The sequence below is a fragment of the Melozone crissalis genome, unplaced genomic scaffold (assembly GCF_028551555.1).
Source record: "Melozone crissalis strain CALT ecotype California unplaced genomic scaffold, PUWL_Pcris_2 ptg000034l_1, whole genome shotgun sequence".
Classification (NCBI taxonomy): Eukaryota; Metazoa; Chordata; class Aves; order Passeriformes; family Passerellidae; genus Melozone; species Melozone crissalis.
The window spans coordinates 11,902,435-11,925,975 of record NW_026535812.1 but is presented as its reverse complement, the minus strand read 5'-3'; the positions used below and the strand labels follow the sequence as shown (position 1 = coordinate 11,925,975).

The 23,541-nt window shown below is 39.2% G+C and overlaps 1 protein-coding gene across 1 annotated transcript in view; it reads left to right on the top strand.

Annotated features, from left to right (window-relative positions):
* Positions 1 to 23,541, top strand: part of SLC9A9 (solute carrier family 9 member A9) — a 173,459-nt gene that overhangs the window by 136,730 nt on the left and 13,188 nt on the right. The gene's annotated exons all lie outside the window — the stretch shown is intronic.

Below are 23,541 nucleotides of genomic sequence, written 5' to 3'. Positions count from 1 at the left end.
ACCTGTAAACACAACCATTCTGATTTACTGTCATTTGAAACTGACTCTGCACAGGCTTTGCAGAGCTGCCGGTGAGATCCTACAGCAACAATCCCCCCCAAGCCTTTAGCAGGCACGCAGTGGATACAGGAGAAGCCCACCTGGTGATTTCTGTGCATCCTGGCTCAGGAGCTGAGCAGGCAAAGCCCTGCCAATGCTGTCCCCATTATCCAGCAGCACATCCATTGGTCAGTCACCCTGCACCACTGAGCAGAATTAATGCTCAGGCTGCATGTGTGTTCTTCCTGATACCAGCTGCAGCAAACCAGAATGAAACATTTCAGCTGATAAAATGTAATTCTTTGGGAATACAGCTTCCTTGGAGAGTTCAACTGAAGTTATCCTTCAAAGAGACTTTCGATGGAAAAACAACTTTTTGGTTAGAAATGGATGGTTTTTCCTTAATTCATCTACTCAAGCAGTTTTAAAGGCCAAAAAGGACTTAGCATTAAAATTTTTCCCTTGGATAATTCTTCAAGATTACATAGAAATAGTAGGTAAAGATTATATGAAGTGAGAAAATATGTTTAAATGTTAATGTTGAGTACCAACACAACTGGCTTTAACCACCCATTTTTCAGAAGAAATAGCCTGTGGTGGTGGTATATCCTAGAAACTATAAGTCAGAAGGAACAGATCAACAGGGTGAGGGGAAGGGGGAATTTTTCCTCTGAAGATAAAAAACAAAAAAGAGCAAGCAAAAAATGTGGAATGCAGAAGCAGGACAGAAGCATGAATTAAAGACATGAAAGAGAACAAGGGCAGAAATAGAAAACAAGGGACAGAGGCAGAAGAGGGAAAGAGAAATCAATGTGAAAAAGTCAGACAGCAGTACATGCAAAATGAAAAGTCTGTAGAAGGCACCAGAAGCACCACTTCTCAGAGATGATCTGTATGCTAGAGATCTTGAATATGGGTGCCTGATGCTTTATTCTATAAATTCTGGTTTCTATGTCCCTTTGCATTTCAAGAAAATATTTTAAGTGATTTTAAAAAATAGAATTTTTAAAGAACATATTTATTCATGTCAGTCTCACTACCAGTCAAGCCGTAATCTTTCTTTAGAATTCAGATGTTCAGAGATTATAGCTGTGCCTTTACCCTAAAATATATATTTATTACAAATAATACATCTACATTTCACTAATCCTGAAAGTGTGTGCCCATATTCCTCCATGGAATCATAGTTCAACCCACTAATGCTGTGACTCACAGCTCTAAGCTTTTCTTTGGTAAGAATACTTCTGAAAGACATTCTTTTCAAGGAAAGAAAAATTATTCACCCAAACTTTCTTTTGCCTTGCCTAATATTACAAAGCCATGTTGCTAGATTTAGAAGAAATTGCCACGTAGCATAGTATTTGTCCCCAGTACAAGACTGCAGAGAGGATTATGACAAAGTTTTCAAAGAAATGATACAGCAAACTAATAAACTGTGTCACAGTTGAGACAGCCAGGATACACAGAATATTATCATACAACTCCAGAAGGCTTTAAGCATTCTCCATACACAGTAACACCTTACCTCATCAGAAGGCTTCAGGTGTCTGCCCACACAGAGTAACATCAGATCACCTCAGAAGGCTGCAAGCATCTGCCCTTCTTGTTCTTTAGCCCAGCCTTTTATCCCCTCCTGTTGATGCCCTGCACCTGTGTGCCCTCTGCTCCCTTTGGTGGTTGGTCAGTGCCCCTGGGCACTCCATGGCTCATTGCTGTCAGTGCTGCTCACCTGCTGCTCACAGCTGAAACCAGCTGGGGATGGGGCTCAGCCCAGCCCAATCACCACAAACTGAGTGCCTACATATCTGTTCATATACTTCCAAAGCATACAAGACTGTGACATTTCTATAGTTTGACATTTGCTCTTAGGCATTAACACAAATCTACCCACTCTTCTGGCAATGACATCTCTTATGCCTATATTTATTTCACGGGAGGAAAGCAAGAAGGAGGAAATATCACTAAGGAAATCAAAAAGTTTTGCTGTTCTTTGCTGTCTTTATGAATGATTCCCAATTAGTTCAGTGATCTTAGGCAATAGCAAAATGCCATGCTGGGGTAGAACTATGCAAAAAAATCCCTGCAATTCTGTTTGAGAAGCACATTTTATTTCTATTCTGAAAGAAACATAAGGAGCCTGATCCAGAGCCAAACGGGTTCAATGAAGATTGTATTCTTTCAGCAAAAGTTCCTTTGAATCAGGTATTGACGCCTTGGAAAAATATATTTTTCTCTAAAATCTAGGCTAAGAAATCATAACATTGAAATAACAAAAATGAAGAATAGATCAATTTTAGTAGGTAGAGTTATCCTCTTGGATTTCCATCTCAATAATTTAAACAAGAAAAATGCAAAATAAAATAGTTGCATCTGGCAGGGGTCACTTCCAGTGAGTCTAGTTTAGTTTTTACAGCCTACAGTGCATTACACCATTTGAAGCCATAATATCCTACTGAAGGCTAGTGGGAAAGCAAGGGCATCAAAAAGGTTTCAAGAATTTATCAGGAGAAAGAGACATCACAGATTTACAATCCAGCATTTTATATACATCTTTAAAATGTTGTGTTTTTTTCAAAGCAGATGTAGGCAAGTTTAGCTAACAAATGAATGAGTAGGTGGGAATTCCATCCTGCAAGGGCAAGAGTCTGTGTGTGTATGGGCAGAGCAAGATAAAACAGAAAAAAAGCAAGAAGGGAAGGGAGACAAGGGCATCAAATGCACAGTAAGTTTCTTTAAATACTTTGTGTTAAATTACAAGAGAAGTTTTGGTCCCACTGGCAGCAAAGTGTAATCCTGTTTTTGTGGCAAAGGGATGAGGATGGCACTGCACAAGGTGTGGCCCTCCAAGAGTAACACAAGCAGAGCACCAGGGCTGCCTGTCCTTGGCATGAGTGAGGGGGAGGCAGGACAGGGACTGTGGTTGCTGTCAGCTGGCTGGACAGGAGCTTTGCAATGACAGACCTACTGCACCCCTGGTACTGCCCCAAGCCCCCAAAGAGCAATGCAGCTGTCTAACTTTGCACAAAACTCTGCTTTTTGAGTGGTTCACACACACTGATCCCTGGAAAGCAGAGGGAGGAGAGCTTTCTCCTTCTATACAGATTTATTTTCAATGTGAGGAACTAACACTAAGTTACACTGAATAGAAGCAGGTGTCTGGGGCAGAGTGAGACAATTCTCCATAAAGTAACTCCTTAAAGTGTTTCTGCTTAAACTGCAGTTGTCCACCATTGAAATTCATGCCTTTAAGTTTGGTTAAAAGAAAAAAGAAAAAAAAAAAAAAGAACTGTTTATGTCCTTTGCACTTGCCTGAAATCCATCAGCCAAAAAGAATTGCATTCTTCATAGACTTCAAAAGTTTATCCTCCTTATCAGGGCACCTATCATTTTATTTCTCCTGTGCTTTGTACGTGGATAAAACAGACATAATGGCTGACTATTGAGCAAGATAAGTACTATTCTGTGCCTGGGAGAAAATGGAAAACCTACTAAAAGCAAAAGTGCATTCTGGGGTGAACTGACAATCAAAGACAAACTCAGCATTTTGTGGTCCTTTCAGCTGAATTTTCCTTCTGGGCTGGCTTGTCACTTTCCTATCAGAGACAGACATCTTTGGAAGAAAAAAGCAAGGAAGAGCCTGAAAGCATGCACATGCATGCTGTTTTCTTTTACCTGCTGGAGAACTAAAAGTTTATCAATATAAATCAATATTTTGATTTATTCTTCTTTTAGCACTTCAGTGAAAACAACAAAATTGCACATAGGGCCCTGGTTTTGGCCCAGAAACGCATTCTGATACGCAGTTTTCAAACAGAAAAGAATCTTATCTGAGAGACAATTCAGTCCAATCATGAACCAAAGCAGCATTAGATAACACAGCCCAAGCCAAGCTAGTACCACAGAAGCACTGCTGCAGGAAGGGCTGGCAGAAAAGGTAGCCAGCATAGCACAGAAATGCCAAGAGAGCCCAGAAATCAGCTTTGCAGCTGTTGAAAGCAGATCCTAAAAGCTGAGAGGAAAGCACAAACCAGTAAATGAGTTAGAGTGGATCTCAGAACATGAGCTCAGCAAAAGCAGCTGCCTGTATCATAAGGCTTCCTCAAACAGTGCAAACTTAAACTGCACTGGGAGGGTCCCAGAAGGGATTTTATCATTAGAAAAAATTGCCTGGACTTGGTTCAAAGCTCATTCCCAAAATATATTTTCAATAACATGATCTAGAAAAGCTCATTGTTCTTTCTGCAGCATAGATAATCAGTATAGCCGATTTGGTGTTATTTCCTGACCCTTTCAAGGACATAGGATTGTTGAAACTCTGCAAATTAATCTAATAAATAAACATGGCTAATAATTAACCAGAATAATAAGTGACCTCAATTTGTCCTCCATTCACAGAAAGAAACCTAGACAAATAATTCTGAAACAATTCCACATTGAATAAGCCAGTAAAATCCTTTTCATTTAAAATGTTTAACTTATGTCAATTCTTTGAAAGTCTCATTCATGTCCAGATATTTTTTACAGTGAAAAATGACTAAGCATGACTTAAATAACAAGTATGAATGCAAAATTAAGTACAAAGTATTAAATGAAAAATCTTTGGGTTTTTTACAATATTTGACATATAATCCTTTTCACAGTTACATTACATGGAGACACACATAATTATTCGTTATCATTTCTTGATGTTTTTATCAAAAAATGCAAATCTTTCAGCCCACCCTTTCCTCATCACAATCCTGGAATAAGGGAGCTTCAGGTATTTTGTTTCCACAAAATATAATCAAAAGGAAATAAAGCTTGAATTTTTACTATTTAGATCTTTCATCCTGACACTAAGATTCAGTACATTGCAGAAAGGCCTGTTTACATGTTTAAAACAAAAGCAAAAAATTAAATTAGGGGGGAAAGGAACAGACAAGGGGAAACTATAGAAAAATCAGATGCTTTTTCATAGTCTCATCTTAACTCTTAAAGTTACATAAAACAATACAAATACTAAGTCATTCTGGAGTAGGACTTTTTCTTGCCAAAGGTGTTACTTCACTGGTAACAAAGCCATTATGTCAAACTTCTTGATTTCTTTAAAGCCTTCAAAACACTATGCATTGCTTTTGCCTTTAAAGGAAGAAATAGTCACATGGGAAAAGCTTTATGGGATTAAAAAAATAAATCAATGTTCAAAGTAATGGTTAAACAATGCAGGGATGGGACAAGTGCAGGAGAACATGTCATTATTGTTGCAGTCTGAGGAGCAGGGAATGCTTTCCTTGAACTGTTACTAAATCCTTGTTGTCATCTATCAGAGGTGCTGGGCCAGGTTTTCATTTCTTTGCATCAAATGCTCATTGATTTTTATAAAAGTTTTGCACAGCATCAAAGGCAGAACCTGGCCTGGAGCTTGTTGTGGACAGTTGCTTAGAATTACCAGCTTTTCTATTGAACATCCTGGCTCACATGATATATTATACCTTTTGTGTGTGCTGTTCTCTGAATTTCTGATAACAAGGACCTCAGCTGAATACAGAGACCTCTCACAGATTCTAGGTGTCCCAATATAAGTACTTGGCTCTTTATGCAATTATATGACTTTCTTTCATGTAATATATTAAAACTATTAGAACCTGCAATAGATAGAAATCACAAACACTAATCTCATATAGAGTTTTATAATTTAAAAATAAAATTGTTCATAGAGGAAATACACTTTAGTCTTTCCAGTACAAAACCGCTCCAAAAAAAAAAAAGCAAAAAAACAAAAACAACCCCAAACCAAACAGAAAACACCTTCCAGTTCTGCAGCTTACTTCTACTTGCATAGCTGCCTGTTACAGTACCTGTCAAATGAAACCCAGAACTTGAAGGAGTTGATCTAAAGCTTAGTAAAGTAAATGGACTCACAGTTTATTGACCTGAACAAATTATAGCTTAAACCATCATAGTATCTGATTTTTCTGATAAGTATTATCATTCTGTGTGACAATTCTTTCTTTCCCTCCCCTTCTCACTTTATTATCACAGCAAACTGAAGGCTGACTGTACAAAGAAGTAGAAGCCTAGGCTTGTATCAGTCCACTCAAGCATGAAATTATAGTTTGTTGACTGACAATACTTAATAGCACCCAAGAGACCCAAGTATGATATCAGAGTACCAGAAGCTTATAGCACAGATTTAATCAAGCATAACTTAGAATTCTCTTTCAAGTCTCCTATGATTTCATTTACACCTCTGTATATGCAAAAAGTTACTTTGCAGTACATCTAAAGTGTTTTAAAGTGTTCTTCTGCATGTATGTCTTCCACTGTTGTGTTTCCAGACATTTCATGTGTATTGGAACGCCTGGATGTGCACACAGCACATCTGCATCTGTAATACCATCTATAAATGGCACTTCTTTCACAGCAGCAATTGTCACAGCAAGATACTGCTAATTATAACCTCACCTAGGCAAGAAATTGGTAATACTTCCTAGTAAGGGGCTGTTATTAATGTTAAATTGCAGTGGGATTCCGGTAAAAGCTGGGAGACTAAAGGGATCAGGATGATTAATTTTATCAAGCAGGAATGGCAAAGAGCACATTAATGATCTTCCATCAGAAAATAGTGTTGAATTGAACTCTTTTACAGAAAGTTAATATCTGGATGCAAACTCCTTATAAAGTCAATGATATGTTCCAGTTCCTTCAAGTAGGTGTGAACAAGACCTTCCACACAATTCTTATTTGGAAGATTGCTCTGTATTATTGGCACATCCTCCCCATTTTAAGTGGTTGCTCTAGAAAAAGCACCACTGGTCCCCTTGGTTTGTGTTGGCTATGATAGTTTCAAGTTTAGTTAAACTACTTTAACACCTTAACACAGCAGCACCAATAAGGCTGAGGCAAATGTGCAAATGTGAGAGGAAAAAACTTTTTTTGCCTCTATTTTTAAGAACACTCAGGCAATCAGCAATTCAAAATGAAGCAATTTCTGGCAGCAGAAAAACTCAAGAGCCATTTTCTATTTCTGATATTGAAATAGGCACATGATTCACTGGAACATGAACATCATCCTGCATTCAGACAGACTGTGAATCAACCAATCTTAGTACCAGTTCTTAATTCAGCTCTTCTCAAGGGGATGCCAAGGAAAGGTGGAAAGGACAGATCAGAGGAATGAATAAACTGACATAGGTCTGACTACAAGTCTGCATGAGGTATTGCAGCAGACCTTCACATCTGACTAGCTCACTTTAACTTTTGTCAGAGGATGTAAAAGTCCCAAGACAAAGGCTGTCTTACAGCTTACACTATAATACAAGCTTCTTGATATGCATGCTTAAATGCATGAAGGAATGGAATAAGTATTTTGATCTGATTATTTTCTTCAAATTTTTTCATTTGTGCAAATATTCCCAAAGAAAAAAGTTTTAATCTCTTAAATACTTATTTTAAAATATGTCTTATTTAAAGGATGTCTTATTTAGGCAGGCAGCTCTACAGATTTTTTTATTTTGTTCTTCCATGTAATTATGTACTGAACACAGTTGTGCTTTGAATAGTAAAATCTCATTCAAATTTTAAAAAATTCCAAGTGCTGATAGACTTGGAGTGCTTTGCTATTTGTTCATTAGGAGCTTATAAGAAATGTTTTACTCAATTTGCTAAAAGCAAGCTGATGCTTTTCTGAACTGATTCTGTAAATTGTTATTTATTATATCCTCAGTAGGCAAATTTCTGATCAGTGCTATCTATTTTAAACAGTAGAAAGCCCCAGCTTTCCAACATGTCTTAAATAGTTCAAGAGGAAGTCCCCCTCTTGTTTCATTTTGATGCTTGTTCGACTAAGGACCCGTGGTCTCATCTCAGCTGCTATCCCTCCACCAGCAGAGCACCAGTGGCACAGCCCTGCCGTGCAGGGGAGCTGGCAGTGCACACTGCAGGCCCTTCACTGCACATCTGGGCTTCAGTGTCCTCAGCCTTAGATTCTCCAGGTGAAAAAAACCATCCCTACTCACATCCATCATTTCCCCACACTGTGGGAAATTCCCTTCATTCTACCTTGGTTTAAGCTGGGTTCCTTGAGGTGAAGTGTGAGGAAAGTGGATTTTTCCTCAGCCATTGCACTGTCCTGCACAGCCATGGCCTTGCTGGTGCTGTTCCCTTCTCTGGGGATCAGCTCTCAGGTGGGAAGGGGGACAGCCCTCAGGTGCAGAGACCTGATTTACTGTTCTTCTGTTGATAGAACATCTAAAACCAGTTCTAAGAATTTTCAGCAGTAACAATAACCCCTAACATTTCTGATATCATTAAGCTAAGAAGTGATAGACTGTTCTTTAACAGGGAAGCACAGAAATGGTTTTTACTCATAAAAAGGCCAATATAATTTGTTCAAAGGTTGAGTCCTCATTAAAGATACAGAACAGTGCATGTCACAAATGGTTAAGGCTTTGAAATTCTTTGTGGATTATTCACCAAAATTTGCATTGCTACGCAGCATGAACTATTTTTGGATTCTGCATAAATAGAATATCTAATACAGAGTTACATTATAATGAAATATGCAATAATTCAAGAGCCCATAGAGTGCTTTTCATTTACCGCAGGCATCCAAAAGTTTCAACTGCATAAAATATGGTTACACTTGCTGCACAAATGACTGCATATGAGGCTTATTCCCACTTAGTTAAAACTCAGTGGTAAAAAATACATCCATACAGGCTGCTATGACACAGTTAAATTGCTATTGATGTTTTGTATCATGGCAAGTATCAGATGGAACAGGAGTGAATTAAGATTGTGATTGGTCACTAGGGCTTGGTCCTCCCAGCTAAACTGGAGACTTTCAATTTGTGTGATGCAGAAAATTCTGTTTGCTAATGATCCATGAAAATGCAGATAAAACAACTCTATACCAGATTGTTCCATAAGTTGCCACACAAATTTAAAGAGGCAATATAAAAACAGTATTATGCTTAGTAATCTTTGATTGTCAATTCAATAATATCTTAGATTTTAAAATATAAGGAAAGAATAGTATTAAAATATAACACATATGCAGTCCACATTGAATGCAATATTTTTCTACTGTCATCTCCCCAACTTGCATTCTCACTCACACAACAGTACAACCTCAGCAGCAGGACTGAAGAGAGAAAGCAGAGCCTCCACACAGGCTGATCTCTATCATGCCTGCTAGGATATTTTTAGGAAACATAAACAGCAGTTTTAAACCCTCTTGGGCTAAGAGGAATCAAAAACCCTGATCTTTCCCTTCACAGATCAGTGCTTTAACACCTAGGCTATTATGTAAAAAAGTGGCCAGTAACTCACCTGGCAGCATGAGGGGTTTTTTGGTTCAACTCACTGCTGTCTCAATGAGTTAGGGATTGTACAAGGACAACTAACTTAGCATGTCACTTTAGGAAATAAGGCAGAAATGAAATATCTTCAGAACCCTTTCCAAGTTACAGGGACACTAAGGCATCCTCCACTTTGATACGTCTCTTCCCAGCCCAGGGATATGATTAGGAGCCTAAGGAGATTAGTGGCTAATAATGCAGGTGACTTGTGGTTTATTCTTAACAGGGTAAAATGCCAACTGTGCTCCTTTTATGCACGTTCACCAATTTTTCCAAGCACACAAAGTACAGCTGAAAATTACATTGCTACTTTAACCTATTACATAGCAATAAATATACCTCCTTCTCTATGTTTTTGCTTTAGGCTCTGTTGCTACAGTTTTAACAAAACAGCCACAAATTTATGGTGATAGCTTTACTTTTGCACATAGAAAAGCTAGATCTATTTTTTAAGCATAAGTGCATGGATGCTTCCATTATGGTACAACTGCAAAATGAACATTATGCCTTGGATTGCTTTTTCTCAGACTTTCTCTATTAACATATCTATCATGTGTGCAGCACAGAATTGTAATCTGCTACCTATTTCAGTAATGACACACTTAAAATATTTTCCTAGTATTAGACAGGTCTGATGACAATGGACATCTCCTGGACCAAAGCTCACTGCACTGAGCTTGGGCACACAGCAGTTCTGAGTGCACGCAGAGAGTGTCCAGGGACATCCCGGCAGAGCTGCTCAGACAAACCTGACACAAGGCCTGAAGGAAGTTTGGGGTATGATTTCATGCACACTGGGGCAGCCCCACTCCACACAAATGAGCCCAAACACTCCCAAGCCAGCTCTGCCTCCCTGCGCCCGGGAATTGGTACCTGAACCACCCTGAGAGCTGTGCCAGGCTGGAGCTGCTGCCTCCTGCATGCACAGCCAGGAACAGGTCAGGGAGTTCAGCTGTGAAACACAGCTGCAAGCAAAAAGCTGGGGATCTGATCAGCCTGGGGAGCTCAGGGCAAACGCATCACAAGGGCTTTCTCAGGAGTTCCTCAGAGGATACACTGGGGACTCTCTCCCATCCCCTTCCCTGAAAGGTGTGCTGCTCTCCAGTGTGGGGAGGGAGTTCCCGCAGCAGAAGCTGCAGCAAGACCTTGCCTCCCTCTCCATGCTTGTCACTACAGATAGATATTTTCTACTCAAAATTTCTGCAGAGCAGCTGATCAGCTGCAAAGCAAATAGCTATGACTCAGTTTATCACAACAACAGAATGGGAATTAACGTTAACAAGCTAATGCTTCATCTGATTGTGAGGAGCTTTTTAATCTTGTTTCTAATTAATTTTGACAGATTGAATTAAAATGCTTATTTGCTTTGCATTTGATGCATGCGGATCTTCCTGACTTCCTCTCGTAAGACATGCTGTCAGCACCAACCTTTGTGAGCCCTGTTTTTTCCAGGCACTGGACAAGAGGATGAAGTCCTTACTTCCACTTGTTAAGAGGCCTCTATTTTTTAGCAAGATTTTCCTTCTTTTCTTTTTTTTTTTTAATTTTTCAGATGTAGAAGTTTTAACTTGGATAATAATGCATAAGCTCCCATTTTCACTATAGAGCCCCCTCACTATATTATTTTTTAAAAGCCTTCCTGTGTTAGTTCTAGCTGAAGTATCAGAGGAATATATCTCTTATCCTTCTCTGTACTTTCTGTCAAAACACTTGGAAGAAACCTTTTTGAGCCATTTCAGCTGGAATTAACAAGAGAAGACTGATTTCCTAAGGTATGCGTTCCTTCTCCTGACAGTCAAGGAGACAGGCTGCTCCAGGAGAGAAATTACTTTTCTTGCATTCTTTCCCCCTTCTGATGCATGAACAATTCTTATTACCATTCATTTGAATTCTTCTTGCTTGCAGGGGTGGGTGTAAGTTCCTCAGCAATGAGCATTTTTGAGAGCTCCTGTGTGCAAAACTGTAACTATCAAACAACGCTCAAGACTAATTCTCATGAGCCACGATCTATCACAGTCAGGAGATTATTGGATTCCTGTGATTCTGTACCCCGTGCCTTAATACCTGCAGTTTTGATGCCTGCTGCTAGAGTGCACAAATTTCAGGGAAGGGGAAACAAAAGAGGTGAGTAAAGTCTTCCAGAAAAAAAAAATCACAGTAAATGATAAAGAGCTTGGAAGGTCAGGAGGTATAGTGATTCCACAAAGAGTTTCAGCTAGTCCCCTTAGACTGTACATCAATCACACTTGTAAAAGGCATGGCATTAGAGCACACAGGTAACTGTTCTGATCTGTTTAAAAAAAAACCCCTACAGTTACACAAATTGTTGTAAAAACAGCATACAGGAAAAGTATATAGATTCATTTCATGCAAAAATAGCACACAATTCACTGTCATCTTGTATTAGCATCAATAAAACAACAAATGGCCCAACAAAAAAGTAAATCCAAAATAAGCCCTTTGGAATGAATGGAATTGAATGACTCCTGACATAACTTAGCTCTTGCTCCAAGTGCTGAACCCAGCACAGATGGAGTTTGTTACTCTGCCTTAGAATTGCTCTGAGGGCAGAATTTTCCTTGGTGACTCCTTCCAGTTGTTTCATTTGGGTGGTAAGAGTGATGTAAAATCTTCACCAAAAAGAAAATAATCAGTGAGATCTCATCCTTTTGATCATCCTACATGGCTTTACTGGACTGATCTAAACTTTGGCATGTCATCCATTATTTAATAACACCATCTGCATAGAAGAAACAAGACTTTGATCAGCCCTAATCTGTAAGTTAAAAGATCTCCATAAATCAACAGGTATTCTTTTCATAGATTCATTATCTTTGTTGGAATCATCCATTTTCTCAGTATTATTACAGCATTTTCAGATTTTAATGTTGCCTCATGACTGGTTTGAAGTGCTACACACAGATTTTATTGCACATATGCACGCAGTACATTTTTTTTAAGTTTCATAGATGTTAAATGGCATGAGTTAGATATATGTGAAAACTTAGAAGAACCCTTTTCACAAATATTTGTTAAGCCACATACAATACAGTACAATTCCAAAATGAGGCATTCAAAACCTCTCTATTTATGTGGAAGGCAACTTCCATAATTACACACAAAGCCTCCCACCAGCGTAATTATCTCCTCTCTTCCTCACTAGGACAAATCACAGTACTTTGAACTGATCTATAAAGGGAGAAATACAGGATCACATATTTAAACACAGCTCTCCTCCTCCAGCCTGAAAATTACAAGCCAGCAAACTTGCAATTCAGAAAAGCTCACTGAGGTATTTTCTCTAGTACCTGGAGAAATCTCCAAGGCAAAGAATTCTCTGCAAAGGATGCAGGAAGAAAAGGTTCTGCCCACTACCCCATTATCAAAATTGTGTCTTGGTAATCTGTGAAACTCTGAAGTAGTTGAATTTCTTCCCTACCCCAACCCCCAAGAGCACTGAGTTGCCCTCCAGCTGAAAATCAGCACTTTGTTCCTATGACATATTTTAGCTTATATTTCATTTAGAGACTTTTTCAAAATGTTGATCCTTACAATTCAAGTGCACATCTCTCAAGGTTTCTCATTCTTCAGTTAAACATACCCCAGCACAGCCCCTGCTTAGCAAATTGTAAGCTCTAACACCAACAGGCTGCGACTAAGAGCCAGTGGAGAAGGCAAGTTGTTAACCTCGAGTGAATGGAAGCCTATTTCATGATGTTCACAAGCACTTGATAATGACCCGTTAATGAAACTTCGGTTGCTCTTTATCCCTGACAGAGAGAGCAAGTTCTGTATTTTCCTGGATGGAATGGCTGTGCCAAGGCTGGCCTGTGTGCTCCCAGCAGTGCAGGGCTGTTCTGGCAGCTGGGGCAGCTCCCAGGGATGCTCCCCTGTGAGCCCTGGGGATGCTGTACCCAGGACAGCACTGCAGCTACAGGGTAAGGGACAAGTCAGAAGGATGAACTTTGGCATAACAACCCAACCATGTCCTGCCTCACGGGGCTGACAGCTCCTCAGACACTTGAGGTAAGCTTTGTCTCCAGTCTTGGGAAGCAAGGATGGGCAAAGATTATGTGCTATTTTATTATTTTTTTAATAAGATGCACAGCAATATCTCTGAGTGCTGAGGGCACAGGGGAATATCTGGGGAAGAGCAGAGCTCTGGCTCACCCAGTGCCTTTTCCATGCTCTCCCAGCACAGCACAGCCACTGAACCCCAGCAGCCTTGCCCAGGCTGGGTGTCCCAGAGGCAGCACCACCCTGTCCCCAGGCAGGGCTTTAGGGAACCCCAGCTACCATCCATCAGCTGGGCACTCACACCACACCACTCCCATGGTGACTCTCTGTAGTGATTCTTCAACACCACTGCCTACAGTGGGCAATTGGCATCATTTTTCCTTTTTAAGAAAATTAAAATATGGATACATCTTTTTTTTTTTTCTTTTAGCAATTTCTTGTTCTTCTTTACACCAATGTTCCCTTAAAAACCAACTCTCCTTTTTCTGTGCTTTTTATTCCTATGGAAAATTTTGAATGCTGAAATCTCTCCCAAATACTTCAAATATTGGTCATGACTGGTTCCCACAGCATTGATTCTATGCCATGTGGCACCAGTAGATATCATCCACCCCTGAGCATGAATCACTTTCTGTAATGATTGGCATTTTCACCAATTAGCAATCCTTCCATGAGATGCACATGTCAAAACACTATGTAAGTTTGTTTTCATGCTGCTGCTATATGTCTTAATTTGTTAATACTGCTTGGACATAAAAAGCAAGAATATTGCCCAACTTGTATGATTTTTTTTTTCTCCCTTTTAAAAATGGCTCTAACTTTAAGAGTCAAATTTCACAAAATACACTAAATATTTGAGAACTGCTGATTTAGAAATACCCTGAACTTTTGAGAAGAATCTTCAGGAAATTTCTACTTACCAGAAATTTTAGCATATGACAGAGATTTGCAAGGTAAAGGACCTTGGTCTTCTGTGCCCAGAATCTCAGCAGTTTCACTGTGTAACTTGCCGAAGATGCAGGGAACATGATCAGCACTAGTGAAGTCAAGGGAAGCTTTTTATCTCTCAATACGCACAGATTTGGGCCTCTTTGGGTGAAATTTTCAAACCAAAGGCCTTTAATGCATGTGTAAGAAAAATCTGTTAGCACAAGTCTCAAATGATCCTACAATATTTATTCTTTCAAAAGCGTGCATGATATAAATACTCCTGTTCCCTTTTTGTAGCTGAATAACCCATAGTACAGAGCCTTTAAGTTCCAGATATTCATTTCTACAGATGCAGTGACAGTAAATTGCACCTGCAACTTTGCTTTCAAAGATGATTCACACTTTTTATAAGGATTTTTTTCTCTGCACAAGTAGTAGTTATAAAAGTACTTGCCAATAGAAAGGAAAAGTGTTCATGGTATGGAAGACAGTCTGGAGAAAAAAATTACCTAGACTGTTTTAAACTGTTAGAAAGAAAGAAAACCTTGACTTCATAGGTCTCTATTTTGCTATTGTTCCAGCTCTTATTAAAACTCTCTCATCAGATTTGCTGTCATGAGAGAAGCAAGACACAAAACTGGCCAGCGAGCATTTCTTATGCTATCAAGTGTGCTGCCTGCAGGCAGCAAAAATAAATAGGGTGATATTTAGAAGAAATAACAGAATGAGAAGCAAGTTTGTGAATTCTGCTTTTGTGCACATGTTAAACAATTGAGGAGAGGCAAAAGTAATACACCATTGCTTTCATAAAGATGGGAGTGATGAAGAATGCCAGTTACACAATCTGCCACTCCATAAATGCAGAACTGAATGCTTCTATATCTACAAACACATATGCTGCTCCATTTAAAAAATGGGAGTTTTTTGTGATCCAGAGGAAAAAAAAAGGGAAAAAAATCTAAGGAAAGCAATTGACATAATAAAGTAGGTGGAAGAAAATATTAGTGGTATCAGAACAGTTGAAAACATTTCCACTGACATCACTGAAGTCAGGATTCTATTGCACCTCTATACTGGATAGAAAGCTTTTCTCTTTGAGTACTGACTCAGTGTGACGGTGAAGTGTATTTTTAGTGACAACAAAAGGCAATTTTCTAGCAGAAGGGATTCTAAATAAAGGTCAAGTAAAACTGTACACAAGCTCAAGGTCAGGTTTAGTATGGCCTTTTGGACATAAAAATGAGGAATAGTTTCCTGTTTGCAGCTAAAAAGTAAAAATTTTGGAAGTCTTTCTTGACCTACTTATGTGTGGAAGCCTGATGACCTCAGAGTATTTCCTACTGGGAAAAAAAATTAATAGCAGCTGTCCTTCCCAAACTGCACACACTTGCCAGCATTAGAAGATGTGAGTTATTTTCCTGCTCATGACAAACACAAAGTACATTTTAATATTCTACAAACACCTTACAATAACTAAAAATAGATCAGTTCCCAAAAGTTAATATGATTTCATTAGCTATTTGAAAATTCATGTTAGACTTTCCCCATTTTCCATGGATTACTGTACATTTTTCTTCTCACTCTTCTTTCCAAGTAAGGGAGGAAAAATGATGTATATGTTTTCTAAGGGAATGATTAACTGGTTTCTGCAGCTGGAATGTCAGCCTTGGTCAGTCCTGGAAAAGCCAGGTGAGCACTTGTTGATACTCAAGAGGTGCTGTGCATTTCTTTCACTTCAGCTCTCACCAGGTTTTATTTTCTTTGCAGTAATCTAATTTGGGGAAAATCCTTTAAAGTACCACAGTTATTAAGAAAGGGAGTAAAATGCACCTGCTTTCACTACTCAGATAAATAAAATATTAACTATTAACTGGCAAATTTTGAACAAAGTGAAGCTTATGTAAAATTCTGGTCTTTGAGAGCCTGATTTATCTCGCCGCATAGAGTGTTCATAGATTAACTAAATAGATCCAAGCCCTGGTTCTTAACTAGCATCCCTAAATTTGGAAGAAATTCTAAGAAGTTTGGCACAACCTTATATTCTGCTCCTAATAATCTGCATTTTATGACACTTTCTCTGTTTTGCTATCTTTGAATCTCATCTCAAAAGCTCTATGTTTACAGTAGGCTGACATACTTATGTGACCTTCAGGTATCTTAACTGTATTCTAGATTTATTTCCCTTATCTTGAACTTCATGGTGGAGCTCTGAATTTTATCTAATATCATGATGAGAATCCCAGAGCAATGTCTTCCCCATCTGCCCTTTCATTTGTCATTTTTCTGTGAAGAAGCCAGTACTGTCTGCCAATCTAAAACAAACCAGCCATATGTAGCCATGTGAGGAGCAGCTGAGGTCACTTTTTTATGTTCAGCCAGGAGGAGATTGAGGGGACACCTCACTGCAGTTACAGCTTCCTCATGAGGGGAAGAGGAGGGGCAGGCTCTGATCTCTGCCCTGTGCTGACCAGTGACAGGATTGAGGGAACGGCCTCAAGTCGTGTCAGGGGCGCTTTAAGTTGGGCATTAGAAAAAAGGTTCTTCCTCCAGAGGGTGGTTGGGCACTGGAACAGGCTCTCCATGATGCTCTCTCACAGCATCAGCCTGGCAGAGCTCAGAAGTATTTTTTAGACAAGGTTCTCAGGCACAGGGTGGGATTCTGGGCTGTCCTGTGCAGGGCCAGGAGCTGTACTCAGTGACCCTGATAGGTCCCTTCCAACACAGAATATTCTGTAATTTCTGTTATGCTGCCATCATCAATGTTGATCTAGTAACGTTTATCTACCAGACCAAGAAGACCTTCTGGAAGACAGACTTTCTTTTCTTTTAAGTTTCTCAAGGACACTGTTCCCTCTCACCACAGCACAATGGCCTGTCTGTACCTGCAGTGATATCTGCCATATGAAGAATTAGGTCCTGTTGCTTTGGCAGGTGTGAAAGACATCTCATGAACTTCAGAATAGAGGACAGATAAGTACTATCTTCACATATGAGGTATCAAGCAATTATTTTCAATTTTAAGCACTTTTTTAAAATTAAGATGTAAAACCACTGTACTAATTTAATTTCTGTCCTGAGTAGAGGCATCTGAGGGTTTCTCATAGGAGAGAAAAAATTTGTCTCAAATATAATTGAATTATTTGATAAATCCGCAGTGCTAGATAAAAATTTTATGCTGCCTAATGCACAAGCTGTTAAGTCCCTACTATTAAATCTGATGCCTGGTAGTAAATCCAAGCTATAATGAAAAATAAAATACATCTTTGTGTTTACTCATACTGTAGTAACTGTCAAACAACACTAAGGATTTTTTTCTCAATGAAGAATATGCTTTCAGCAAAGAAGGAGATTTGTAAACATATTTCAGGTTACAACTAAAAAAGATGTTTTGATTCAAGAGTAGAAACTTGAATGTTTCCTGGTGTTCCTTGGACAGATATCAAGCAGGGACATCAGTTCTTGTGTTTCTAATAGCTAGAGTAAGTTACAACTAATCCACAAAGCCAGCATGTACTCAAAACAATACAAGACATTTGAAATGCAACACACAAACCTAATTCAATCATAACAATATTCAGCTGACAGAGAAAAGCAAGATGCAAAAACATCCAAAACAAATTTCAGGTTTAGTAATCACAAAGGTCAACATATTTTTAAAGTATTTGTGCATTTAGATACAAAGAAAAAAAAAGAGTAAAACACATTACTAGTCCTCAGTTACAATGTAGTATATTAAATGCAGAAATTTTGAATGTAATTCTGAATGTCAAAAAAAAAAAAAAAAAAAAGCTATTACCTGTGCATTTAAAAAGTGAGTTATGGGGAAAGAGAAAAGTGCCTGGAACAGAAGCCAGAAAAAGGCAAAAAACTAGCAGGGAAAAGCTACAGACAGGATGTTTGTTTTATCTGTGACTGACCAGAATGCTGACCTGACCGCAGGGAGCAGGGAAGGAAATCAGCCCTCCCCCTTCTCTGTGTGTTCCCACTGAAAGTGTCCAGTGCTAGCAGCTGCCTCTGCTTTCCTCAGCAGCTTGATCCATGTAGGATATTGCCTTTCCACAGTCCTGGCTGCTGGGGAGCAGGCTCTGAGCAGAGCAGGCAGACCTTTGGCTGGCGAAGGAATGCTCTGAGAAGGTTTCTAAAGACAGAACATGTTGAGAGGACAGGTCCATCTACTTCTGATTAATTAGCAAAGCACTACTCCTCTTGCCAAATGTTTTAAAGTGACACTGAGATGACTACAAAATATTCCTACAGCAGAACAACCTCACGTGGGCAAAATTGAGTTGTTAGGCTACTTTTTTTTTCCCCAAAATACTCATTTAGCTACAGGGGTTTTTTTCTGTATGTATTTGCTTTCTTACTGACTCCAACAGCCTCTTTTCTTAGTATCCAGTTACAAACACACAAAGGATAGGTGTATCTGGATACTAAGAAGAAAAAAGCAGATAACACCTTGGGAAAGGGCTCACTTTATTACAAAATACCATATCCCACACACCTGGCTTTTTCAGTACAGGAAATCCTTAGCGTGACTTGACAATAATCTTCTGGATAAGCATGTAAGCCTGCAGAAATCAGTGCACTCAGCACTGGACCATGCTGCATTTGAAAACAGAGAAGACCAAATCAAAATTAAAGAATAACTGCCATTTTTGCACAATAAATAGCCTTCTTGGCTAACTAATGTAAATAAAATTCCATAGAATACTCTTCCATTTTGCAGGCTGATATCCTAAACAGATTTCCTAATTCTAATAATACTTAGATTTATTATGCTATTTCTCACTTTTCTATTTCCTCTTTAGTCTGTCACCCAAGGGCATCAATTACTTCTTGGTTTTTAGTATATACTGACTTGATTTGCATAGACATCTCACATGATGTATTTCTTATATTATTGTGCTTCTCTGTGTAAATAATTCTCTAAAATGGTTGCAGTGCTGAGATAAAATAATATTTATATGCATTATGCTCCTGATATATTTAGGGCTGTAAGCTTGTTTCATAGAGCTATAGCATGATTCATAGGATAAACTCAAAGGAACAAAACTTGGATTCAAGAACACACTTTCAGTGTACCCAAGTAAAATTATACAAGGGCATGCGAAGCAGTATATCAGAGTTATATAATTTCCAGGAAAAGTGTCCAAAATAAGTTAAAAGCTTCCCAGCATTTACAAATGGTGATGGTTATCAATCTAAATGGCAGACATGCTAGTCTTTATTTGTGAACTGTTTCCAGAAGCACCTACATTCTGTGATGGTAAATTCCTGGCCCAGATGTTTGTATTGCCACCAGCACGCAAAGCCCTTAACCCAGCTGCCATCCTGGAGCGTGCCTGCAGGCTGGCATGCCCTGCCAGCTGCCACTGCTGCTATCCTGTAGGTGTGCTCGCAACAGGACAGGACCCTTTGAGGGCAGCTTTTCCCCATCCCAGCACAGCTCACTGGCTATTTAAGGCATAAAGAGCCACATGTTTGCATCAGAGAATGAATCCAAATTTTTAGAAAACCCCTTCAGTTACAGAGTTCTCTTGGTTTCTCACAATAGAACAACTTTACCTTGTCTAAATGATTAAACAGTCCCTGAGGCAGAGAGATGAATGCACTGAAGCCTGTCTTTGCTTCATGAGGAAAATTGAGGATAAATAGGTAAATAGTACTACCACTACTATCACAGATGGGACCCTCAGAGGATATCACCGAATGTCATGGAGCCCTCACTGTGGTTCACCTTGCAACTCTGGATGAGGCAAAGGAAATGTGAAACAAGGCTTTGGAATGTGCTCTGTTCCCCTGGGCCAGAGGTGTCTGGAGTTCTGGGAGGCAGCAGTGCTTTCCAGAGAGAATATCTAACACCAGACTCTAGTCCAAAACCCAAGGCAGATCCACTGATGTCAGTGCCCCCCAGAGCAGAGAGCTAAACAGGGAGAGGAACTTTTGCTTCCCACCCTCTCAGCATCTCATTTTTATGTAGCTTCAGGGAATTTTCACTCATCAGGACTCTAAACTCTCTTTATGACTAAGCCTTGTTACAATGGAACTCAAAGCTGTCTCACAGGCACTTTGGGGTCTGGCATTTAGGTGTTGCAGTGCTGACTGTGACAACAACCAAATATCCCAAAGAATCAGTTTCACAAACATATTTCATAAAGACTTTAGAGAACCTCAGCAGATGGAGTTCCATAACTCCTGTGCACACTACATAGCACCTACACAAATGAGAGGCTCAGGGGCTTGCTGAGAAAATGGTTTATCAACAAGGACCATAGAACTGCACCCCCTGACCTATTATAACAAAATAATATCATAACTACATGAGGGTGTCCATTACCTTTTCTACATTATTATGTAACTACCACCACACTTGGTTCACCGCTGATTGCAAAAATTAGTTACTTCCTTCTCTGTTTTTAAAAGAGGTGTCTGCAGCCTGGGCAGTGGCACAGGGCACCCCTGTTTCAGAACAAAGTCCTGCCCAGTCACACTGGCTAGACAGGATAAGGGGAAAGGGAAGCAATCCATCTTTGCAGGACTGTGTTGCATGGGCTTGCTATTTTCATCTGGCAGTTTGGTTTATGAGACTGCTGCTCTGTAATGTTTCTTGTGAAATGTCTCTCTTCCCCTGTTCTCAGCATTACCCCATTAAGCAGGTGGAGAACTTCCACCCAATCTTTATTCAAAGTCACGCTGGCTCCATAGAGATATTTTAAAACTGACTTAAAGTCAGGCAAAACCTTGAGTGGACACCTTTAGTGCACTAGACACTCAATGTACCTAATTTATTATTGAATTACCTGATTTAAAGTTTCAGCGGTACAGCCCTGAATATAAATGTGCCCAAAGCTAACAAATTAAATAGCAAAACACAGCAAAAAGTCTGAGCAGTCTAGCAGTTCTTTGGAGAGATGCCAAAGTTTAATAGCACAAACAGAATAAATACACTCTATGAACAAATCAATTTTTCAAAGGTAACATCTGTTCTGCACCGGCTCCTGGTGTGAATAGATTCATCTGTGCACGCATACAAGTGGGCTAATGGGATTCAGTGTGCTCCAGTACCCATCAGCATGCTTTGTCTTCACCAAAAACTCTAACGTGGATGGGACTCCAAGAGTTTTTCTGAAACAAGCCAAACAACTTATACCTACTTTGCAAACTGTTTCACATGAATCGTTACATTAATCCCATCGAATCAAAACCTGAGGATATTTACTCAGAACTGTAAAGAGATAAAGGAGTCTGAAAAACTGTCTGAGAGAAACTGTTTCCCCTTGGTTCCAATTTGTGAATCTTGGGCATTTGATAGATTCCCAAGACTTCATAAACACCAAAACTGTGCTGTGCTAGAAGTCATGTGACTGTTTTGGCTTATGCTATGCTTCACCAATTTAAACCAAATTTTCCATAGAGTATGTGACACAACCTAGTTATACCAAATATAAAAGAAAAGAGGCATGAAACAAGCTGCAAAAAGGATCTTTTATCTTTGTTTTATGATTTCTCTGAAGGAGCAGAAATCAATGCTTTAGCTGGGTAGAAATTAGACTTAATATTATGCTATGCATAAACACTGTTTAAATCTTAAAACTATTAAAATTAATCTTGCCTTTACACAGCTCCATTATAAAGATAAGCAAAATGGTGGGTTTAGAGTGTTGAGTTCTTTCTCAATACTTCAAAATTGCATGTTGGTTTAGTTTCTTTTCTATAACTATTTCCCACTACAACTTTTTATAGACACCCTTTAATGCTTTCTTTTCGTTTTTTCCCCAGCATGATTTTCATCAAATTTTGCTCACAATGTAAAGCTATACTGTCTTGTAAACACAACCCTTACTAGCAAATTAATTATTAATATGAGTTGTTAGTTTGAGGACAGATATCTGGACATGATGTGATTCTAACACCTCCTGGGAGCTGTGCAGTAGAGGAGAAGGAAGCTGCATCCTGCAAAACCTAGGGAAAGAGGCTGGGTCAGGATCGTCCTTCACGTGTGACAGGGCAGCCTCACCTTCCAGCTGCTGCAGTGCAGGAGGAGAGCTGAAGAGCTTGGCTGGCTCCTGCTCTCAGCTGACAACTCCTTCCTGCCATGCACCCCTCACTCCTCACAGGGGAAATGCACAGGTTCGACCCAAGGCCTGGCAGAGGCTGCACCCACTGCAGCTGGCACAGAATGGGGCAGGCAGAGGGCAAGGAGGGAGGGAACAACACCGTTTGGCCATGGTGAGAAAACACCTAAGCTCTGACACCACACTATTAAGGAATTTTCAATTTCAGCCCCAATAAGACTCAGATAAGCAGCTGTGATTGACAGCAACATTAATTCGACTGTAGCCAGCTTCAGGATCAGATAATATTCAGCAGCAGAAAGAAAATTGGCACATTAATGCCCAAAAGTCAAAGAGAAACTCATTTTGAGGAAATCACTCCTGCACTGGGTAAAAGGGTACTGAGAAAACAGAATGAAAACAAACAAACAAACAAAACCCAAATTGTTAGTTATTTCTAAGGGTTTGAGTTTTTACTTTTTCTAGTTTTAATTTTGGTCTTAAATGGTGAGTAGGCACCATTTTAATTGTAAATCTCTTTTTATGCTTAACATTTGGGGTGAGGTATGACAGTGAATGTGTGTATAAGCATGATAGAAAACTCCTGCACAATATTAATGAAAAATCATGAGCTTATTTTTTTATTATTACTACTATACTCTTTGTTCTCAGAACAATCAGTAACAAACTATAGACTCTGCTGTGCTCAACACTGCACAAAAACCAAAGTTTTCCCACACGCTACAGGACAGCAACCTGCAAGACATAACACCATACAGAGATACAGATAATTTCTTTCTATACTTCTCTCTATTACATAGTATATTTTTAATATACTATTATAATACTTTAAGGAACTCAAACTAGTTAAAGCTTTTCTGAAGCATTTGTCTAAGAAAACTCAGTGGAAGTGAGAGGGACAACACAAAGAACATGCTGTCTGGAAAATGTAATATGTAGATAACATGTGCTAAGATGATGTTGAGGTAGAGGGACAATTCTTAATCCTGAGTAAGAGAGGAATGATGGGGTGGGAGTTACTGTGAAAGTTATGTCAAGCAGAAAAGCCAGGGAAAAAGACAAGAAAGAGTGAAAAGGAAGAAGAAACAAAAAGGGAGGACAAACAGTGTACATGAACCCCCTGGGATTAAGAATGACAC